The sequence below is a fragment of the Leptodactylus fuscus genome, chromosome 4 (assembly GCF_031893055.1).
Source record: "Leptodactylus fuscus isolate aLepFus1 chromosome 4, aLepFus1.hap2, whole genome shotgun sequence".
Lineage (NCBI taxonomy): Eukaryota > Metazoa > Chordata > Amphibia > Anura > Leptodactylidae > Leptodactylus > Leptodactylus fuscus.
Genome location: NC_134268.1, coordinates 51,401,006 through 51,418,729, shown reverse-complemented (window position 1 = coordinate 51,418,729; position 17,724 = coordinate 51,401,006). Strand labels below are relative to the sequence as shown.

The following is a 17,724-nucleotide window of genomic DNA, read 5'->3' as shown; positions in this document are numbered from 1 at the left end:
TACAAGTCCAGCAGAGACAACCGTTCTAAAGCACCACAAAATGTACTTGTGAATCAACAAGTTCCTTCCTTTTTGGGGTATTCTAGATTTCCTTTGTTTATTATTCAGATGTTTAGGACCAAAACAATTCTTTCAGAAGGCAGCGATGCTAAACGCAACATGTACAGATGCCGTCCATCACAAATAGGCATGTCAAGATAAAGTGGTGTACTTGTGCGGGGTGCTGATAAGGGTGTTCAAGGGTTACTGGGTAACATGGGACCAACGCTTAAAGGGGACCTATTTCTTCTCTTGACATGTCTGTGATAGTAAATATTGAATTTCCCTTGAAATTATTCTGAAGCATTTAATAGTTTTGTAAATTCGATGATGATCAATTACTTCTCCTGGAAAAGTTGAATTACAAGACAAACCATGTCAAAGGATTACATGTCTACACAGTCACATAAGTTGTCAGTATTAGCCTAACAACTAAGGGGGCCATTACTACTGAGACTTAGGGTGCAGTAAGTCATAACCATAGATGATGGAATTCGAGGTGGAAAACTGAATGGGACTCCATTACTTTACTGGAATCGTAATGCCTGCATGTCACATCATTATCATGTTTCATATGCTGTGATGTCACAGTGTACATAGTGATCTTTATTTCGTGTGTGCATTATCCCTATGATATCATATCCATCATTATCTCTGAACTACAATATTACCATACGTATTATTCCTGTACTGTGACATCACTGTGTGCATTATGCTTGTTTAGTGACATCACTGTGTATATTATTCCTGTACTATGACATCACTGTGTGTATTATCCCTTTACTGTGACATCACTCTTTGCATTTTCTGCACTGTAAAATCATGATGTGTATTATTCCTGTGTGTAAACGAGTCCAAAATAATTGGCCACTCTTCAAGTTGTGAATTTGTTGCCTAAGGTGCTGATAGCAGAGTGGGGCCCCATTACAGGCCTTGCTTTGGGGCTCCCTGGTTACTTGTTCTGCCCCCCTCTCTATTATGTAATTGCTCCTCCTATAGCTCCCTTTTCTTGTGACCACGACATACAGCAATTGAACATACACTCCAGATCCTTGGAGATTTCTGGGCTGGTCCTGCTTTGTACATGTAATGTTTGTGCAGATTCAGCATTCCCATTCTGCGGGGGCTCATGTGATATGTTTATTATCTGCTTGTGCTGTATCCCACCAGTTTGTGATCAGTGTGCACCAGGCTTGAGATGAGCAAACCCTGACAAGAGAACTTGTGAATTCTGTAATGTCAACATAAATATTCTTTTGTCCCAGCAAAAATCAACAACTTTGTCCCTTTCACTTTGTGCTTGCTGCAGCAGCCTCAGCAGGAAAGCAGGAGGAATTTTCGAGTGCCCCTCCCTGTTGGTAAAGGGGGAGGGTCAGATCTCTCAGCTCAGCACTTACCAGCAGATTTGTGTAGCTAGTTTGCCAGCTGTCACTAGAAGTAGAGGACACAAGATAAGCTGCTATGGAGGAATGTCCTAGCCTGGTTAGCACGTTGCGTTCCATAGGGCCTCACATGTATACGTCACATTAACCGGCTATACCATTATGATACGTTATTCAGATCATTGATACAGACTCTAACAGATATATATATATATATATATATATATATATATATATATATATATATATATATATACAGTCCTATGAAAAAGTTTGGGCACCCCTATTAATCTTAATCATTTTTTGTTCTAAATATTTTGGTGTTTGCAACAGCCATTTCAGTTTGATATATCTAATAACTGATGGACACAGTAATATTTCAGGATTGAAATGAGGTTTATTGTACTAACAGAAAATGTGCAATATGCATTAAACCAAAATTTGACCAGTGCAAAAGTATGGGCACCCTTATCATTTTATTGATTTGAATTCCCCTAACTACTTTTTACTGACTTACTGAAGCACAAAATTGGTTTTGTAACCTCAGTGAGCTTTGAACTTCATAGCCAGATGTATCCAATCATAAGAAAAGGTATTTAAGGTGGCCAATTGCAAGTTGATCTCCTATTTGAATCTCCTCTGAAGAGTGGCATCATGGGCTACTCAAAACAACTCTCAAATGATCTGAAAACAAAGATTGTTCAACATAGTTGTTCAGGGGAAGGATACAAAAAGTTGTCTCAGAGATTTAACCTGTCAGTTTCCACTGTGAGGAACATAGTAAGGAAATGGAAGACCACAGGGACAGTTCTTGTTAAGCCCAGAAGTGGCAGGCCAAGAAAAATATCAGAAAGGCAGAGAAGAAGAATGGTGAGAAGAGTCAAGGACAATCCACAGACCACCTCCAAAGAGCTGCAGCATCATCTTGCTGCAGATGGTGTCACTGTGCATCGGTCAACTATACAGCGCACTTTGCACAAATAGAAGCTGTATGGGAGAGTGATGAGAAAGAAGCCGTTTCTGCACGTACGCCACAAATAGAGTTGCCTGAGGTATGAAAAAGCACATTTGGACAAGGCAGCTTCATTTTGGAAACAAAAATTGAGTTGTTTGGTTATAAAAAAAGGCGTTATGCATGGCGTCCAAAAAGAAACAGCATTCCAAGAAAAACACATGCTACCCACTGTAAAATTTGGTGGAGGTTCCATCATGCTTTGGGGCTGTGTGGCCAATGCCGGCATCGGGAATCTTGTTAAAGTTGAGAGTCGCATGGATTCCACTCAGTATCAGCAGATTCTTGAGAATAATGTTCAAGAATCAGTGACGAAGTTGAAGTTACGCCGGGGATGGATATTTCAGCAAGACAATGATCCAAAACACCGCTCCAAATCCTCAGGCATTCATGCAGAGGAACAATTACAATGTTCTGGAATGGCCATCCCAGTCCCCAGACCTGAATATCATTGAACATCTGTGGGATGATTTGAAGCGGGCTGTCCATGCTCGGCGACCATCTAACTTAACTGAACTTGAATTGTTTGTCCAAAATACCTTTATCCAGGATCCAGGAACTGATTAAAAGCTACAGGAAGTGACTAGAGGCTGTTATCTTTGCAAAAGGAGGATCTACTAAATATTAATGTCACTTTTCTGTTGAGGTGCCCATACTTTTGCACTGGTCAAATTTTGGTTTAATGCATATTGCACATTTTCTGTTAGTACAATAAACCTCATTTCAATCCTGAAATATTACTGTGTCCATCAGTTATTAGATATATCAAACTGAAATGGCTGTTATAAACACCAAAATATTTAGAACTAAAAATGATTAAGATTAATAGGGGTGCCCAAACTTTTTCATAGGACTGTATATATATATATATATATATATATATATATATATATATATATATATATATATGCTGTGACGCATGTGACCAGAGGCTGCATTCAGAGTCTGTGGTACTAAAGAGTAATGGTGCAGCAGTGAGCCGATTATATAGGGATAAATGCTATAAAATAAGTATTAATAAGTATTTATAGGTGTATGTAACAGTATGTAATTTGGTTCTACCTGCTAGAAGTGATTTTTGTATTATAAAAGTGGAGCACCGATTATGTAGGTGTTGTTATATGCCCGCTGTGTTGTGCCAGTAAACCTGCCAGCCACCGTAGAACCCTAAAGGTCCATGTACTTGAATTTACCAATATACCATATACCTGGAATGTTCCGTCCACGTCTAAGACCCATCTCACTTGCTATAATTAGATTTTCCTAATGGTATGGGTTAAACATGCAATAACATGTCTCTTTGGAAGTATGAAGGCCACTTCTGTATTTAGTGCCGAGGGAGCGCGCTGACTGACTACTAGGCGACGTTCCCTCGGCTGCCTTTGTAAATCACAAGGAGTTTTTGTTAATGTTAGAGTGCAAATTAGAAATTGCATCAGCGCAGTAAAGTAGGTCTCTAATGCTCTCAGGAAGTAGTAATTCAGCCATTAATTGCCGGGTAATGTGCGTTTATTAAACCATCTTCTCAGTTGCACATTGAAGAATCTGCGCTAAAACATTCATGAGCTTTTTTCTGACCGTCTCTGTAAGTGCAATGTTCTTCTTTTTTCTGTTTGAGGGAAAGTGACATTCATCTGAATGAAGCTGTAGAAACGCTGCTTGCATCTATTGCTGAGTTTTATATTGAGGGCTCACAAGAGGATGAATGTAGAAGCAGTGATGCCCTGCTATTGTCTGTTCTTTATGTATGTGCCCTTAAATTATGTTCCAGATGACATTACATCCCTATGGTCTAGCTGTGGACCCTTCAGTGTTGTGTGTGGCTATAAAGATATCGCTTTTGTGTCTTTTAGGCCGATTGCAGACGCCTATGCTGTGGGCCAGTATGGTATCTGTGTATTTCATGGATAGTACACTGACCCATTCTTTTCTGTGGGCCCGTACACACAACCGTGATTTCCATGGTCCCAATTCCTGTCCTATTTTGTGGCCCGTGCTTCCGTGGCTCCTATTCATTTAATGAAAGATGAAACTTCTCCCTGTGCGGCCCGTTTTTTTTTATTATTCACAGCAGGCCAATTGCAGCACGGTCATCTGCAACCAGTCTTACTTGGAGTCGGCAGGTCGTTGGACCTGTGCTGAAAAACTTGGCTTATACCTGAGTATATACGGTACCACAATAGGAAAATATTTTGGTACAATAATAATGGTGTACTGTAGCACAGATGAAAAAGTCATGGATGTTGGAGAAATCGCCAGATACCCAATGGACCCCATTTTAGTCAGTGGGCTCCCTTGGGATCTATTTTTGTCAGCCATTAGACAGACTGTCTTTACTGTTTAATCTGTTATTCTGATTCTTTGATGAACTAAAGGTATGGATCAAACAACGTAGATGTGAACGCACCCTAAGACCACTGCACCCTTAAAGTCCACTGCACCTCAACTCATATTAAGTTGCAGTAACCCAGCACAGCCACTACACTGAGAATGGCGCTGTGCTGTGGTCACTATGTAAGTGTCGGCATTGGCAACTGATCACTGACAATACCGGGTATGAGACCTCCACCGATCTGATATTATCTATCCTAAGGAAAGGTCATCAATATCTTTAACCCATTTAATGCACATTGTCATACTACTTATCTGAAGGCTGGCTTTTTAATGTCATAGTTCGCTCTTTGGAAGCTTTTATTGAGGGCTGATTTTTCGATATGTGTCTACGTAATTGGTGAAGTGGAGCTGCAAGTTCGGCGCTCAATGGGCATTCCTTGTAAAGTCGTGGTGATGACTGATAACTTGTACATGTTTTAGAGGCCTGGATTTAGAAATTTTTGGGTTAGGATGTTAATCCAGGAACCTTGTCCAATTGTGATATTTGGAGTTGGATAGGAATTTTTTTCTTCCTCTGATAGGACAATTTTTTTTATTTTTTTTTTTTTGCTATAATCGGGATCAACTTGGTAGGTTTATAGGTTGGATTTCATGGACTTTTTTCTTTATCAAACCTTATCTACTATGTTACTATGTTCCCATAAATTCATTCATGGTCAGAATAGCAGAGATCCACCTGTTGAGCGGTAGGGTGTCCTACATTTTATAATGTTGGCACATTGAAGTGTAATAAATGACTCCTTAGCAAACCTTTTATACTCTTGGTAGCCCACAAGGTGATTCAATATTTGCTTTGTGAAGTGTATCCATTGAGTTTGAGAGCTGGGCCGGCCTTGTTTGATCTTCTATTAGGTTTGTGAATCACCTCTGCATTGCTTCAGCTTCTTGACACTGTGAAAACAAACAAGCTTCTTCACGTGAAGTTATGTACGACACATTCATGAAATATCTCTTCAGCGGCAATGATTTTATTTTTGTGCTAGTGAGGCAATGTTGTTTTTTTTATGGCAGTGCCAAATCATTACCAGAGACGAGGAAAAGCAAATATACCTGCAATAGGCTGTAGACGTTTGATAGATGATGGACTGTGTGCCTAACACATTGTGTACACATCTGACCAGTAAGGCTTTGTTCGCATATGTGTCGGAGTCTCCGTCATATTGTCTCCTGATATTGGCAGGTAAAGAAGTCCTGTACGCACTACCTTTTTGTCCACCGATTTCAATGTAAAAACAATAAAACCCATTATAGTCAATGGGTTCCATCAGGCTCCGTACGTATTTGCCATTGTAGCAGTTTGTCTTTCTCTTGTTCTGGTCCTCCGATGGACCAGAACAATGGACAGGCCACCACAGATGTGAGCTTGCCTAACATTACAGAGGTTACAGTTTCAGTGTAAGTGTCCAGCTCCTGGAGGATTACTTTATTTATGAGGCGGTATATGGCAGTTTATATATTAGGTGTATTCTCAATGAATCGCCACAACGCGTTTTGGAAAAAGATGTAGTTTTTGTCACATTTTTCCAATTGTTTTCTCCTTTACCCCCATCAATACATGTTGCACTAAATACTAGCTATAAGGTAATAGGAAGTTATGAAACATATTGTAGCTTTGTAACGTTTTTTTGGTTTGTTTTTTGTTGGCAAGTGGCATGATGCATGTCTAAAAAACGGATTATAAATATGGCAGTATTTAGAAAAAAAAAAAAAAAATCTGCACAGGAGAACCTGTAAAAAACATGGCATTTTTTGGCATTGTCCCTTAAAAAACATACAGCTAAATTGTGTGCGTATGGTAAAATAAGAAGTTCTTATGTTTTAAGGATTAGGCAGTGTATAGATCACACTTGAGCCTGCTTAAGGTCCTTTGAAAACCTTTAAGGGTGAATTCACACTGAGTAAACGCTAGCTTATTCTGAACGTAAAACACGTTCAGAATAAGCGGAGTCTAAAGCAGCTCCATTCATTTCTATGGGAGCGGGGATACGAGCGCTCCCCATAGAAATGAATGGGCTGCTTCTTTCACTCCGTGCAGTCCCATTGAAGTGAATGGGGAGTGCCGGCGTATACGGCAAGCTCTGCTCATGCCGGAGCGTACACGCCGGCACTCCCCATTCACTTCAATGGGACTGCACGGAGTGAAAGAAGCAGCCCATTCATTTCTATGGGGAGCGCTCGTATCCCCGCTCCCATAGAAATGAATGGAGCTGCTTTAGACGCCGCTTATTCTGAACGTGTTTTACGTTCAGAATAAGCTAGCGTTTACTCAGTGTGAATGCACCCTAAGGCAGTCTTTCAGAATAACACACCAACCAAGTGTCAGACAGTGTTTTTTTCCTCCTGTGAATCAGTGCCTCCATTGCCAAGATATCACTGTTTTTGTCAATATGAAAATGAGTTGGAGCAACACGCTGGGTTCACGCTACCATTTTTAATGTCCGTTGCTCTCATCCATCATGGGCCGTCACAACCTCTGTCTGGTATCTGTTTGCATGCATCCACTCTTCCATCACATTTTTCACTTTCCTGTGAAAGTTGTGCATGCAGTAAACCAACATGATGGAAGACTGTGTCTGTCTGTTTTTTACATTAATGTGGATGGGAACATATGACAGATGGAGGGGGCTCAGTTTGTGTCCATCACTCCACTACCGTAAAGAGGTTTTGCCGTTATGAACTCTTATCACCTATCTACAGGACAGGAAATAAGTGTCTGATCACTGGGCGCATGATCGCCGGGTCCCTAGTGATCAGGAGGATCAGTGTGATCACTGGGAGAATGATTGCCGGGTCCCTAGTGATCAGGAGGATCAGTGTGATCACTGGGAGAATGATTGCCGGGTCCCTAGTGATCAAGAGGATCAGTGTGATCACTGGGAGCTTGATCGCTGGGTCCCTAGTGATCAGGAGGATCAGTGTGATCACTGGGAGAATGATCGCCGGGTCCCTAGTGATCAAGAGGATCCGTGTGATCACTGGGAGAATGATCGCCAGGTCCCTAGTGATCAGGAGGATCACTGGGAGAATGATCGCCAGGTCCCTAGTGATCAGGAGGATCACTGGGAGAATGATCGCCGGATCAGTGTGATCACTGGGAGAATGATCGCCGGGTCCCTAGTGATCAAGAGGATCCGTGTGATCACTGGGAGAATGATCGCCAGGTCCCTAGTGATCAGGAGGATCACTGGGAGAATGATCGCCGGATCAGTGTGATCACTGGGAGAATGATCGCCGGGTCCCTAGTGATCAGGAGGATCAGTGATCAGGATTACTAAAGCCACTTTGAGAATGGAGTACCAGGGCTTGGGCTCCCATATAACTGCACGCCACTCACTTCAGTAAGTCTTCCGGGACGTTCATAATGGAAGTGTGAACATCCTGTTACCTCTTTGGAGCAACAGCAACTCCCTCATTGCTCCAAAAAGATCATTTGCATATTGACAAAAAATAAAAACAAATATCTTGGCAATGAATGCCTCAATTCACAAGGTGAGAACACTGTTTGATTCAGGTGACCCTAACCTATCTGTGGCGCTGGGTTAATATGTGCCAATATGTATATTAGGCTCACATGACACAAGTACTCATCACCTAAATATTACTTAGCTTTCACGATCTGGCAGTTTGTGTAGAATCTATACCTTCCCTTTTCAGGAAGTCCTGCGTACTTCCTCTTTCGTACTATGTCAGCAATCACACTAGCACTCTTACATTCCATAGAACTGTGTTGCGGATGATCTGCGCTCAAGCCGGCAGTGTTTCCTGTTTATAGAGCAAGCGACTACTACTCCTCCTCACTCAGGACCTCCCATATATCTGCAGAATGCATAGCAGTAGTAGTAATAATAAAGAAAACCACCATCGATGATCCCACATAAAAGCACCTGCTTTCCATAATAACATGGCGGACATGATCTATAGGGCATTCTATACAAGCACGCACACCAGTTACCATGGTTCTGGGAGCCTACATTGAAATACAGAGTGCGGTTCCAAGTGTCTCCAGCTGTTTTCCATTTGTGAATGACATAACCTCTTTAATATTAAAGCATAGCCAAAAAAGCTAAAGCTAATGTTATGTTGTGGCATTATTTAGTGTAACATGCCTGTCACTAAGGTAATGGCGGCCTTGTCTGATCTGCAGCCAGCTCTGTCATGCTTGCCATGCTTTCAAAATATCCCAGCGCCCGCAAACACCACATTACTTCTATTGGCAAAAAAGATGCTTTCAGTAACATAGTCATTGGTTTCTGGGGCCGCTTTCCTTCACTGTGATTCATGGCGAAGTTTGTTAACATAATGGCTTGTAAATGAAGTACTTTTACGTTTGTCATCATTCTTCTCTAATTAACATGGCCGCTGCTGTAATTTTCTCCTTAGACTGCACACTGTAAATATACCTTTTATTATACGGGACCAAACCGCTCTTCGTTGCTCGCTAAAGTCGATAAAATACATGGTGGTTCTGTATTTGCTGTTTAATAGAAACATATATGGGGGGGAATAACTCTGTACATCTCATAAATCCTGTCTAAAGAGTGAATTTCTATAGTTATCAATACAAAAAATTTAAAAAAAAATCAAAGAATGAAAGGATATTGCCTCATTGTGAAGCAGCCATAGCCTGCTATGGATCCATGTTCTACGTTCAGTTCCGCCATTATACCCGAAAAACAGACAGCTGGACCCCCTTAAACAAAGACCGGTGGACACCATTTACTATACTATATATAAAAATGCCCAATGCACTCCAGGCTTTGGCTCAAAAAAAAAAAAAAAAAAAAAAAATCCAGCAAAATCTGCAACAAAAAAAAGCTGTGTTTCCGCAATGTGGAGCCTCAGGCACCTAGGATGTATATTGTGTTGAAATAGGACAACAATTAGCACAGTGTACTGCACTACTTTGTCTGGTAAAGTACTACAGAAAGCCTGCACATGAAGCTCATGTTACACATTTTAAGAGACTTTGTCGTGTCGGCAAATACAAGGTCTGTGTATATAAGTTCTTTAAGTTTGTGATAGGTTATCAATATATCAGATTGGTGGGCATCTGACATCCGGCATGAGGCCACGGGCTAACATTGTCGCCTCTTCACAGCACACCCAGCACAATGCCATACCCCATGTAGTGGCTGCGGTTGGCATTGCAGCCTAAGCCCAGACCATGTGGCTCATGGACATGTCACAGGCCTCTAAAATGGTAGCAGAACTCGCCCTCTATTTGTTAGCATCTGTGTGTATAGGTCTTTAAAGGAATTTATGGTAGGTCATCAATATCAGACTGGTGGGGGTCCACCATCAGTCTTGGGCCATGTGGCTCATGAATGTGACGTCACAGGCCTGTAAAGTGGTAGCGGCACTCCTCCCCTGCTTCAAACAGCTGATCAGTGGTGGTGCTGGCGACCTGATATTGATGACCTATCTTGAGTTTCATTTTTTTTTGCTAAAGCATTTTTTTTCTCACCCCCACAATTTTCTTGCCTGTGATCTTGCAGTTGATCTTTTCTATATCCCAATATTGCACATAAAACACCACAGCAGCCGATCCATAAAACAAATGCCCTATGTGAATTTGACCTAGGTAGTTCAAGTGCCCTAACTTGTTAACTTGTATTGTGCTAGGCTCTGGTCTGTAGCCCGGGGTGATAATTTATGGGGTATTAGTCACACATGATGCAGCCCTTTTGTCTGTGGTGGACACAAGGGTCAGAACCTATAATTACCCCCACTGGTGTAATGCCTGTCCTTCCTACTACACAGGGCACAATAATCTACTGCCATGTAAAAACCACCTTTGATGGATGTGAAGAAGATATTAATTTCCTTAAACTTGACCTGGTGGCTCGAAGGCCGATTAAGATGTAAGAATACGGCAGCTAATTTGTTCTTTATAGGCTTTAGTTAAACTCACAATGGACAGGCTGCTATGACAAGCTGTGTTTGGAAGATGGCCTGCAGAGATAAGGGATGAAATATATGCTATCATCAGATTAGGTTGCCTCGTGCTGGTGATTCTCTAATGTCTTACTCATTATGAAAGAGATAGTGGGAGTAGTGAGACTGCTGGGCTACATGTTCCAGGGTTTGTATAGGGCCCATTGGTTAGATAAATAATTGGAGCAATGTGCCACTCACAGTGAAGATAGGTAAGTGTAGTGGACATTATCTGATCTGGCTGTCGGCTGTGCTGCGTTCTTCAGTTGGAGCCAGCTGCGCAGTGGAATAGGCTGTAGCTTCTGTCCGTACAGTGTACATCTTACTTACCTCAGCCTTGTTTTGGCTTTTCTTTCTAATATCCATTATCGCTTTTGTTCTCTTTTAATTCTGACTTTCCAGTCCTGTCTCTAGGAACAATTGTTTGGATTGTTTTTGGAATTATTGAGCCCGGACTCTACTTGTTTTCTTGTCTCTAAAGCCTAGCTCTAGCATGACACATTTTAGCAGCACCCCAAGTAGGTGCCACATGGGCCCTCCGCACCTGCTCACTTGTTTTTCTTACAACAGATGCAGGTGACAGATTCCTCGTCTTCAGGGTCCTGGTTGTTGTGAGACAATGGTGCACAGTACAACTCACTTTCTATTTACTTCCCTTTTCCTGTGTAACAAAGTGACATTTCAGAAGCAGATTATTTCGTATATCATGTCATCGTGGGGTCTTTCTGAAAGCAGGAAGTGTACGATAATGGTAAAAATGACTCAACTTTAATTTTCGCTAAACTGTGACCTTTCAGAACTGCAAATCTAGGAGGGCGGTACGTGACAACTACCAGTGCTGTCCTGTGCCCTGCTTGTTTTTTCCCATTCTTATTTTGCACTGTTTTTACAATAGTGCATGTCAGTTTCTCATGAATGTGCTCAGGAGCTACTGCAAAATGGCGACGGCAGCAGACCCCGCTGTTCTAGCTAAATGGCTAGAGCTTTGTACTGAAATGAAAGAAAACTAAAAACTATGGCTCTAACTTGTGACTCACAAACCATTAAGGCCTGTTTACACTGACCAGTTATTGCTACAAATCATTACCTGCCGCTTGTCGCAGCATTTACAGCCGGCGTTACTGTCTGGATCTAAGAAATGAACTGCAAACCATTTGTGCTTTGAAGAGTCTTTCAATATAAAGGAGCCTTTGTATATGAAAGTACTCAAGAGACCCAAGTATTTCTACTCTTTTCTATATGTATAAATCCTACTGAATGTCGTTAATCCCCCAGCAGTAAGGCTATATTCACATCTGTTGCGGAGCAACAATTCCGATTTCATCACTTTTGACGCAGTGTGGTGCTGTTTTTTTTTTTTTTTTTGTCAAAAACAGACATTTTGGTGACCGTGAAAGGACCTCATTAATATTAAAGGGGTGGGCCAGTTTGGTCAAATAAATGTTATTGTTTCATATAATGAAAAGTTAGAATTTTCCGATATACTTTTTGTATCAGTCTCTCATTTACCACCACACCAACACACACAGTCATGTGATATATTTGCAGTCCATGATCATGCCATATATACAGTCCATGGTCATGTGATGAGCACACAGGTGCACAGATTGTTACCAGGCAGATGTCTGGTTGTGTGCTGTGACTATAACAAGCTGTGTGTACATCACATGACCACTGACTGTATAAATCACATGACCACTGACTGTATAAATCACATGACCACTGATTGTATAAATCACATGACCATGGACTGTATATATCACATAACCATGGACTGTATATATCACATAACCATGGACTGTATATATCACATGACCATGGACTGTATATATCACATGACCATGGACTGTATAAATCACATGACCATAGATTGTATCTATCACATGACCACTGATTGTATAAATCACATGACCTCTGACTGTATCAATCACATGACCACTGACTGTATAAATCACATGACCACGGATTGTATAAATCACATGACCACGGACTGTATAAATCACATGACCACTGACTGTATAAATCACATGACCATGGACTCTATATATCACATGACCACTGACTGTATATATCACATGACCACTGACTGTATATAAATCACATGACCATGGATTGTATATATCTCATGACCACTGACTGTATATATCTCATGACCACTGACTGTATATATCTCATGACCATGATCTAATTTTTATCCACTGGAAGTAAACAATAAAGTACTGCAAAATGAGAGCTGGAAAACTCTATAAATGTCTTTATACAAACAGTAACATTTATTTGTCTGAAACAAGACACCCCCTTTAAATACACAATGGTGGTTCTGCTGCAGACTTCCTGGAGTTGACCAACCTGTGGCATAAATCTCCTCCTTTCCACCATGGCTTTTACTTGTGCTCTCCCAAGCAGCTGGGCCTTTTAGGTTTTTGTAAAGGTTGAGAATTGTGGCCAAACCAGCAGCAGTAATTCAGTTGCTGTAGACTCTGTGCCCTGCAGGTATTTTATGTAGTGTGTGGATGGGATAAATCTCATCTACTACACTGCTAATGTACACAGCAGGTTAGCCTCTGGTGATTCTGCTATGGCTGACACTCACTCCTGCTTTCTTGGCCTAAAAAAAAAAAAATCAGTATTGTCAGTCAAGTGTGGCTTGTGTTTGTTGTGCAACAGATCCGATGCTCCATTGTGTTTTGTAAGGGAAACCACTGTACAGATAGCTGTGGAAGAAGAGCTGCAGTAACTCAGCACAGCTACTACATGGAGAACAGCACTATCTGCTTCCACCTCTGTTCTCTATATAGCTGCTGCTGAGAACAGTATGAGAATAGATATCAATATTATTTGTCTGGAAAAGGCCTTCCTGCACGTAGTCTGTAAACCATCCGGATTCCTCGGTCTGAAGTGTCAGGAGACCCAGGCGCCCTCCTTCATAGTGATCTATGTTGCTAGCAGACCCTATGTCCCCATGTCACTACTGTCCAGAACTATATATACACATTACGGGAGTCCTGGCATCATAAATGACTATCATTCAGGGGTCCTGTTCTCCGAAACAGTCCTGAAAATGCAGGCAATATATGGTCTGGACTTTCGTATGCAGGAGGCAAGTTTTAGCTATTGTTTTTTTGGCTATGGTCTAGTTTTAACTACCATTATTTCTTTAGGTTTCCAGGTCACAGGTTATCAATAGAGCTTTAGTACTTTGGACTTTTCTCCTGGTTACTCAATAGTAGTCGCCTGTTTAGAGGCCCCTTAGAGCAATCTAGAAAGAGCACTGTGGAATATGTTGTCACTATGTAAATGAATAAACTAAATATAGAATCTAAATTAAATATAGTGCTACATAGGGCGCAGGGGACCCCCTTAATAGCAAAAGTGAAGCTGCTTTTCTGCTACTGATATCTATCAGTATCAGCCATCCGAAAACCCATTTAACCACTCCATGACCAGGTCATTCTCCCTGGTACATGACTGGACACATTTTCAAGTTTTTTGGTACATGAAATTTGGAAGACAATATTTTTTTTTTTCATTTGAGTTATTCAAACCTAATCCGCATTAAAAAAGTGGTTAACTTAGGAAACCCGCAGATCCCTTAGACTATAATGGGGTCCGTGTGGTTTCCGCTCAGTTTCTACACAAAAAAAAATGTGGACCGAAAAGTGCTGCTTGCAGTGTTTTTCTCTCCACATTTTTCATGCGGAGAGGGGAACGGACTAGCCCAAACACAGATGTGGACCGAGCCTAAATCCTGCAACAGAAATCTGAGCTCGAGTTTCAGTTTCTGCTACATTTAGTCACTTTTAGGCTAAGGCCCCACGGGCCGTAATCGCAGCACTAAAACGCTGCGTGAACACATTGCGGTTCGTTCCGCAGCACTTCTAAGAGAAAGTTCAGAGTTTTCCTCTGCGGACTTTCTCTTAACATTATATCTACGGGAAAGCCGCCGGCGTTTCCGTAGATATAATTGACATGCTGCGATTTGCAAAGCCGCAACGGCTTTGCAAATCGCAGCGTGTCCGCGCTGCAATCTTTTCCACAAGGTGCCTGCATTGTACAGTGCAGGCAAAGTGGATGGGATTCATGCGAATCCCATCCACTTTGCCTGCACTGTACAATGCAGCGATTTTTCCCGCAGCGTCTCTGCTGCAGGCAAATCGCGGCGTTTATGTTCCGTGGGGCCCCGGCCTTAAACTGCTTTGGATACGGAGACCCTGACCACTCAATAGCATGCATTGCACTCCCTTTGAAAAAAGTAGCAAATTTTTGTGCAAAAATCCAGTTTTTGCAAAGTTTGCAACTTGCGTGACAGAAAACAACCTTCTAGGGCCTGATAAATCTCCTCAGTGGGTCCCTGAAAATAATGGACACCGTTGATGAGACTGGGCATGTGAATATGGCTTTATATGGGTGTTTTCTATGTGTACTATAACAGACACTTTGGTGGGGGGAGCGCAGTCAGTGGAATATTTGGCCGCGGCGATAGTATTGCTGTTTGGACACCATGCCCCTCTTTTCTGTGACTGAGGTCATTTATTAAAATAGTACAAAAACGAAACAGCCTTAGTTGCCTATAGCAACCTATCACAATGCATCTTTCATTTTTCAAGTGCAGGATACAAAATGAAAGCTGTGCTGTGATTGGTTGCTATGGGCAGATTGAAGTTGATTTTTTATATATCTCAATCTTCTCGCATAATCTGTATGTATCGGGCTCCTGACAGATAGTGGAGCATAGCCCGCCATTACCGTCACTACTTGCTATGGGCAACTGCTCCACGTTTATTTAAATGTGCGACTATGGTTGGGCCTTGTGTGTAAAAATAGACAGTTACCCCTAGCAACCAATCCGCTTCCAGCTTTCATATTTCTCAGCGCCGACTATAGAATAAGAGCTGCTGTGATTGGTCGCTGTGAGCAGCCTCTCCGCTTCTTGTTGAGACTAGTTTTTCTCCAGCAGGCGCTAATGACTTCTTGCAGCGGCTCCACGAAGGGGTTAAGTGTGTGACAGGGCCGGGCATGGCAGTCGTGTGGCTGGCTCGGAGGCTGTGACGGGGTGAAGCGTAGGCTGGAGCCATTGGAGGGTTAGTTGCATAATCGTCAGTCACTCGGCTGGCTCCTCCCCCTGCGAGAGGAAACAGTAAATAACAGAAACTGGCCGCAGCCTCCTGGACCAAACTCCAGTGACTGATCTCTTTGCATAGTAAACAGAGTGCGAGCTGCAAGCCAATTGGGCGGCTGTCAGGGAGTGAGGGGAGGTGGAGCTGCCCGGGCTGTGTGCTGGTGACACGGGGAGGAAGAGTCACTCCGGGGAGTGCGGGAGGTGGAGCTGCCCGGGCCGTGTCACTCCAGCGGCAGCAGCTGATCACGTTTCCGTCTTTTCCTCTCAGGCTGGGGCTGCTTTTTGGCGCTGAACGCTGGATGTTGTTCCCAGGGAGATGATCCCCAATACAGACTTCGGCTGAGAGTGATGTGCAGCTCTGGATGTGAGTGGAGGTAACTTGGAAACTTTTCTGCTGGCTGCTGAGTAAGCAGCTTTACCAACATGGAGCCTGTGGGGGTGGGGGGGCTGCGCTGACCTTGGTCACCACATGACCCCTGACCCTTGGTGAAGGGAGGGGGGCTGGGACTTGTAGTCTTACAGGTGCAGGTGCTGACATGGGGGGGGGATCTCACTAGGTGTTTATGACTGCCCCTCCCCCGTTTAGGAATCACCGCCACATTGGCTACAGGCCATGTTAATGCACTTGCTTTGCATATGAATAGAAGAATTCACTGGAGGCTGATGGAAGGAGCTGGTGTGACCACATCGACAGCAGAAGAGGCGCACAACAAGTTTCCCTCTCCACCATTACCCTTGTCATGCCCATCTGAAGTCTCTCCTGTTACCCTGGCAACAGGGGGAGTATTGGCGTGCCAGTATTCAGCGCCAGCGCTACTGTATCTGTGTACCGCGTAGTCGCTGCATTCCTGACTCCTGTGTCTCTCCTGACAACTATTGAGGTGGAGTGCAGTTAGCAGATACTCAGCTGGTTTCCCTTTGTAAAACCTGCATAACCAGTTTTCTCCCTCCTCCTTCTCCTCCATTATTAATGACATAGTTTAATGATTATCATCTTGTTATGACCTTCCCATAGTAATCCCGGTACTGGAATGTAGGGTTATTGGTGAGTGTGGAGTAGGCGATGCTGTGTATACAACGTATTCTGTGTCCGACACCTGTCATCAGTCTGGTGGATATGATATTGGCATCACGGAGAGGTTCACGTGTGTGACTCGTGCATAGTAGTTATTTGTCAATGTAGACCAACAGGTACGCTACTCCACATATGAAGTGTATGCTGCGTGTGTATATAGTATATTCAGAGAGGAGAGATTAAAACATAGCTTGGACTTGGTAGATGTCAGACTGTCTGGATCAGGAAAAAGTACAAAAAACTTTTCAGAACATCCCAAAATGTACTAGTGATGCTAATGGTGACCATTACTTTGGTGTCTGATAACGGGTTCATTTGGGCTCAGTTTTTGGAGCCCAGAGTAAATAGCTTCTTTTACTGATTATTTTACTATATTTTTAATTTTTTTTTTTTTTTTTTTTTAACTCTTCAGTGTCTATTGCTCAGCTGAGTTTCTGTCAGGCTTCTGAGGGCAAGTATAGCAGAGTTTGCACCACTAGTCTTGGGGTTGAAAGAAAATCCCAAAACCTTGACAGACCTTATTGAAGTAAAAAGAAAAAAAAAAGGAACCGTCATTTACTGGCATCTATGTAAGAACAGATGTGTCATTGCTGTCATTTTTGTGCTGGCTTTATTATATACAGTGGGGCTATTCCCAGGGCTGAACTATGCCATCACTTTCTGACATTTAGAGTAAGTTGACACGGGGGACAGTGAAGGGGAATTTCAGGTGGACTTCTGCTTCAAATTCCTCTCCACTGTCTGCTGTGGATTTCACTTGCTGATTATA

General features: G+C 42.5%; 1 protein-coding gene across 5 annotated transcripts in view; it reads left to right on the top strand.

Annotated features, from left to right (window-relative positions):
* NCOA2 (nuclear receptor coactivator 2) overlaps positions 1-17,724 on the top strand; it is a 153,387-nt gene that overhangs the window by 76,987 nt on the left and 58,676 nt on the right. Inside the window, exon 1 of one of the 5 annotated variants that reach the window (XM_075270403.1) lies at positions 15,820-16,244. The exons of 3 other annotated variants lie outside the window; for them this stretch is intronic. The gene's annotated coding sequence lies outside the window, so the exon portion shown is untranslated. Of the gene's footprint in view, positions 1-15,819; positions 16,255-17,724 lie in introns of those variants that run through there. One more of the 5 variants, XM_075270401.1, reaches the window with a different exon arrangement.